The sequence below is a fragment of the Lycorma delicatula genome, chromosome 1 (assembly GCF_047948215.1).
Source record: "Lycorma delicatula isolate Av1 chromosome 1, ASM4794821v1, whole genome shotgun sequence".
Lineage (NCBI taxonomy): Eukaryota > Metazoa > Arthropoda > Insecta > Hemiptera > Fulgoridae > Lycorma > Lycorma delicatula.
In genome coordinates, this window is record NC_134455.1 from 54,325,575 (window position 1) to 54,332,605 (window position 7,031).

Below are 7,031 nucleotides of genomic sequence, written 5' to 3' on the forward strand. Positions count from 1 at the left end.
AAATCATCCACTGGCTGTGAGTAATCTTAGATAAAGTTTACTGATATTATCTGGTTTATTATGTGACAATTCTATTTTATCTGATGATAAGTATTAATAAAACTAAGCGAGAGATTTCTGTATGATATGAGTTAATATTAAAATGTCAATAATAATTACTAAAACCAAAAACTTACATTTATCCAAATTTATTTTAAGAATGGAAATATCATAAATAGACGGCTTTTATTTTAACTGTCTATTCCAACAACAGTTTGCTATTAACTATATGTTCATCTGCTCATTGCTTGTTCACTGCTTACTCATATTAATAGACTGTAACTATTAATTTGTGTGAAACTATTATATTTTAATGGTAAACCAAACAAATTTAATTTAATTTCATTAGCGTTAATTAATATAATGTTGAGTTTATATCATAAAGCGTTCAGTCTCTTTTACGTTCATCTTCAATGACGAAAAAGTAAAATAAAAAAATAAGAACCTAAAAACACCGAAGATGACCTAAAACGCACTGACAGTGCTACTCCTTTAGTTTAAAACTTTATATTAGGATATATTGATCTATTCGTCATGAAAATTAATAGTTTTACATAGCTTTTATATTCCTGTGCAGACTCTTGATTTTGGGGAGCGGATGATAGCAACTTTGCTAGATTGTTGCCTTAAAAACAGCCATCTTAAAATTATTCGATAATTAAAAACATCTATATTCACCGGTAAAACATAAGAAAAAAAAAATTAACTAACACTGTACTTTAAGAAACATTTTAATTTTCAGCAAGTAATATGTTAAAAAAATATTACCAGTAGTTAAATAAATTAAAAAGTGAGTCAATTTCCAGTTTATCGGTAAAAAATGTATAACAGCCATTCTATAGAAACGTATTTTTTTTTAATTTTTACCTATATAACTTTTAAATCAAAAAGCTATAATTCGTTAATCATAATTTAACATGTGCTTTTCTTCCTACTCAACTTCCTGCTTATTATTTTTTTAAGTGAGAGAGAGAGACAGTAAGAAAGCGCTCTCACGTGTGTACGCTTTAGTGAGAGTTTTATTATATGTAACCTACTACATGATGTATCATGATACATTATATGATGAATTATTTCCTAAATCCAAAAATAAACCTATTATTTTCAAGAACTTACACAACTTTAGTTAAAAAATAATAATAGTAACAATAACTTAATTGCAAATCATTTGATAATCAGAAGTATGTGTTATATATAGTTTTAAATAATATAGAAAACAAGCTAAAGATAATTTTTATTTTAAATTAAATAAATATCTAAATCCAAATACATCAGTCAGTAAAATAACAATAAAAAAAGTATGCTGTATAATAACAATAATCCTACTATTAATTGATTGTAATGAAGTAAGTGTAAAAATTGATGATATAATTTAATTAAATTTAATTCCATGAAAATTAATAACTGGAATGAAACGAATTAAGTAATACATTTTTTGTACTTAGCTACAAATATTACGACGAAATATAAAATAACTTACATTACAGAAATAATTAAAATAACTACGGTCTGATAAAAAAAAAAAAAAAAACCAATTTTAATTAGTACAAAAATAAACAGAACGTGATTTAATAATTGTAAATCAATATGCTCTCGGCTATCCTATTAATGACGATTAGAATAAAATGTCTAACTACGAGAAATCTTCATCTATTTAGAAAAACAAGAAGAAATGTTATTTTATGTCAAACACTAGCGAAAAGAATTACATAATAATAAGACTGAATTTTTCTTCTCGATCACTAAAAATTTGCTTCTAATCATGGTGCTCGATAAATTATATTTATTTATATTTTTCTCAAGTTTCTTGGCAAAATTCGATATTTTGTGTGTATACATTTTCCTCTCAGTGTACTGAGAGGTCCTTTATACACATACACGGACATTATTAATTGTTAAAATTGTTATACAAAACAATACAGGTCACAAATCAATAAATATTTTATTAAAATAACGGTTGCTGAACATGGCTGTTATTTTGGTGTTTTATTCAACACTGAATCTGAACTTATGTTGTTTAGATCAAAATCATTGCTTAAAGCTCTGTCCTGCTTTTCCAACAAGAACAAGAACTTACAGTTAGAGAGAGCAGATTTATGTTTATTCCAAGAGCATTGTTTTCTTTGGTGAGTGTACCCTTATTACAACTGTTCTGTTTAGTTCTGCGTTCTAAAAGCTACTTTTCGACGTATTTTTTTTTTATTTTTACCTATATAACTTTTAAATCAAAAAGCTATAATTCGTTAATCATAATTTAAGATGTGCTTTTCTTCCTACTCAACTTCCTGCTTATTATTTTTTTAAGTGAGAGAGAGACAGTAAGAAAGCGCTTCCACGTGTGTACGCTTTAGTGAGAGTTTTATTATATGTAACCTACTACATGATGTATCATGATACATTATATGATGCAATAATATAAAGTATATTTAATACTACAAATTATGATCCTAAGAAATTAGAATTTGTGAAATAGAGAGGTTTTTAATGTTGTGTTTATCATTATAGATTTTTTGTATATTTTTAGAGTGGCGTTTGTGTTGAAGGTTTAGGTAATAGTAACTTAATTTTCCTAATAAAGAAATTGATGGTCCTCTTGCGTTTGTCAAATTAAACTGTTAAGTTTTGTAACGTATCTAAGCGTTAAGAACTATTCACACTGATGTTACCTTGGTATAACAAATAATAATTTTAAAAGTGGCCCCATTTTTAATTCAAGTAATATATTTTAAAAACTTACAGATATTTTTAAATTACAAGAACATTTATATATATATATATATATATGTGTGTGTGTGTATGTGCGTGTAAAATGTTGGAAAGAAGTCATACCATGTCCAAGTTTTTGGAAGTCAAAATCATAAAAAATCAATTTTTCATTCCGGATCTTTGTAGTAGAGCCAATCATATAACTAAAATCCTTAAGGCAGATAATTTCCTTCTAGGTTTCAGCATTTAAAACGGCATAAAAAATAGCTAGGCCTATCTGATTATTCTTCTCCTTGAAACCACACATTATAATTTGTTTTGTGTTTTTTTTGTGGATGTAGAGAAGGTTCAACAGTATAATACGGGTTTTAAGTATCTCAAGTCCAATAGTTTTTACTACCTATTAACATTTTACTACTTACTAAGACTTTCTTACGTTATTTTGACATTTTAGTTTTAATTATTCCAAGGAGGAATAGTTTTATTTTAATCTTAATGTGATTGTGTCACCAGGACTTTCTTTTAATTAACTATTAAATAATAACTACGTTTCGTCCATTAAAAATATCTAATCTAAAGTGCAAATTTTGCTTGGAATCGAGTTCTTAAACCATTCGATATACATTAATTCTTGAACGTAGTCATCAGGAGGTAGTTGGAGAAAAATCTTAATTTGGTAATGGTAGAGTTACCTCCACCGAGTAACAGAGTCGCTCTGCATTCTCCTCACAGCAGTAGGACTGAACTCAAAATATTCTAACTCATAATTTTCTTTTATTTATTAATTTTTTAAATATTTGTCAGGAGATATCCTACCTGCTGCTTAAAATGGAATTCGTAACCCTCAGCTATTAAAACTGATCTCAATCGGGAACATTTCTTTTATAGGACAAAATTTATTTCACAAAATTATTAACCGCCGTCTTTGGAATTTCACTTTTCACTGGCCTGAAAAGGAATCCGTCATCAACAGGGCGATACAGGACGGAACAGGGAGAATACTGTTCTCCATCTATCCCTGTAAAGTACAATCCTAAACGATGGCGTTTAAGAGGATGAATGGGTTACTGTGTTGCGTTTTAAACTATTTCTTAACGTAAAAATTTGTTTTCTATCTGGGCCCTAAATCTTCTATTACGTTTCTCCGCTCTTTGCCTTTCTTCCTCGGCATTATTCTACTCTTTATTCTTCATCTGCAGTATAGTTTAACGACAATAATTTTTATTAATGGAAAATAAGCCTAGTAATTCGATCCTTTTTTGGTTTTGCATTATTGTTTTATGTTGTAAATTAATCTTTATGTAATAATTTATTTTTATTATATGTTTAAAAATAATATCCCAACCATCCATCAATTCGTTCGTGGTCACAACTTTTTCGTCAAATTATACATTCCAGAATAATCTGTGATTCTGTTCATTCACAACATCGATAAAAAGTTAGTATACATATTCTGTGAAAATATAAATGCGATTTATATTAATTCGCATTATTTAATATATTGTTAATCAGTTGTATGAATAACAATTCGTTGGCATTTATCTACTATGGATTCTATCAAAACCGTGGACATACTGCATTTTGTATTTTAAATCTTAATAAATACTTTTATTATAAGACTTTTTTATGCAAAATATATACCTAACTTTCTAAGGAGGATAAAAAGAGAGATAAAAAGTTGAGGGCTCAAACAGAATTCTTATCTGCGGGAACTATCCAGCATAATTTGGTCCCTGTTTATCCTGCTATATTTAAATCAACTTAATCGAAATTAGACCTGTATTCTGTTTAAAACTTGTAAATTTATTTCTCTACAGTGAAATAAATAGAACTACACAGGAAGAATAAAAATAATACTCTGTACACTGAAATTCAAAAGCTATTTTAAGTGAATATTAAGCATCCATAAAAACATATGATATCGAATTTAATATTCATACTTAATGCCAAGATTTAAATATTAAATTACATTCAGTAAATTTTTTCAATTTCAGGCCCTGGATCTTTATATATATATATACATCTTAGAACTCACAAATATAACATTCTTGTTACACTTAATAATTCGTGAAAAAAAATTAAACCGTTGTTAAATTAAAATTTTCTCCTAGAAAGAAAATAGTTTCTTTAGTAACTAAAGCAACCTATACCCTAGAGCCTCCTCGGTATGGGTGCCACAAAACCAAATGATGGCTACGCCACTACCTTAAGACGCAATCAGAGAAACTGATTTATTTAAATTAACGTATAATCTAAAGCAGTACAAGTAAGTTAACAAAAACGTTTCCTTAATAAAAACTAAGCTGAATAATACTTGAAATTTCTAAATTTTTCACTTTGCAATATCTTTATAAAACGTCTTAAATTTAAGCAGATCTTAAGTTATAATTCAATTCTATTCTATAGCAAAACGAATGGGCGGGAAACCATAATAATAAAAACTGATGTGGATACCACATGACTTCCTTGTACGCCTATTAAATTACATATACAGATTTTTTTTAAATGAAAAGTATATAACATTTTATTTCATTAATAACTTCCAATATTTTTTTAAATTATTTTATTGTTATTATTGAATTATTATATATTGTAGATTTTTTTACAATCAGACGTTAATAATTATTAATAAATCAATATATATATATATATATATATATATATAAAATGTATATTTGTACACCAATATTTCGTACAAATATTGGTGTACGATTTTCAAAGGGCAACAAGGGCAGAGAAGCCCGAAATCTTCAAGGCGATACACAGCAAAAATTCAGCATTGCACGATCGTTGATCATACAGAAGTAGCCCGGTACTTCAAATGTCAAGGCTTTGGGCGTACCTCTTTCCGCTGTAGAGCACAGTGGGAGAGTGTGGTTATTGTGCCCTTGCTGAGCACAGGACAGTTAACTGTAATGATAAGCCCACGCCTGCAACGTGCGCTCCTTATGCCTTGGTGAAAGGCTTTGATGCTGCGTCAGGAGGAAACAATGCAGATCGCACGACATAGCTCGGGCAAAGATCGTACACAATACGTCTTATTGCGACGCCTAAACTGGTGGAAGCTTTCCAGGACGGTCGTCACCATATCGAAAGCTTGTGCCCGAGACAGTTAAACATGCATCTTTCCCAAGCGGCCACCAATCAAGCAATGAGGATTCTTAAAAAGTACGACCTCGAGTTACTCTTGACCCAGAAACCGTTCACGAACAAGGATAGGGTGGTCGGCTTCCACAGAATTGATGTTATTCATTCTTTTAGGAAACGGCTACGTTGGGATCGTAGTCGGTTCGGTCTCATTGGGTGTCTTCTAGATGCCTCAGTTTTCTGATGAGCAATTCACCGTCGTGCGAGGCACGAGGGATACGCTGGATGTTGTACTGGTCTTGGGATACTTCCAGCTTTGATAGAGTATCAATGACTTGTTGGCGAAGTTGGGGCGGATTCTGGACGGACTCCCGGACACCAGAGTGCTTGTTGCTGTGGACACTAACGCTACGTCTTTCGCCTGGAGTTCATCACTCACTTACCCCAAAGACGCTGGTCTCGCGCAGTTCGTTGAAGCCAAGAACCTCTGCTTGCTTAACGAGGCAGAACAACCGTCAACTTTCTATTCCAAACTGGGGAAAAGTAAATTGACGTCACCTTGGTGTTAGGGGATCTGCTTAAGTGTACAAGTAGTTGGAATGTCTGGCGCGAGGCCAGTGTAAGCGATCATATGCTTATAACCTATGAGATCTCGTGCGGAAACGGTCTAAGAGCTTCAGATTCAGGTCACTATAAACTTTGTAACCTGGATCGGGACAGGCTGCGGTACAAGTGTGCGGCTGCCTTACAGGTTTAGAATATGGCACATGCAGCACAGTGAGGAGGTGGAATTGATGGCTGAACAATTCGGCCGGACCATCAACACTGGCTGCGATATGGTCCTATGACGTCCACGGCCAATGGAAGGACCCTTAACTAGTGGCCAGTTCGCTGATCAAAGTATGCCTGGAGCCGTCATGACTTCCGCTTTCGGAAAGTCGTCTCTTGATCGCAGGCCGCGGCCCGGGAAAGGTAGTGGTCCTCGGACTTGAGCGTGCAAGAATGAGATCTGCGCGTAGAAGGAACCAGCGTCGCCCCCTACAAGGAATATCGTTGATGATGTGCGCGCTACGGGAATACGTGTATACCGGCGAGTCCGTAGTGAATACGCTCATGCCATAAAGGAAGCCAAACTTAAGTTTTGGCAAGACTCCGTGCGCGATTCGCAGCGCAGTCCCCGGCAGCTTGCGAACTCATGT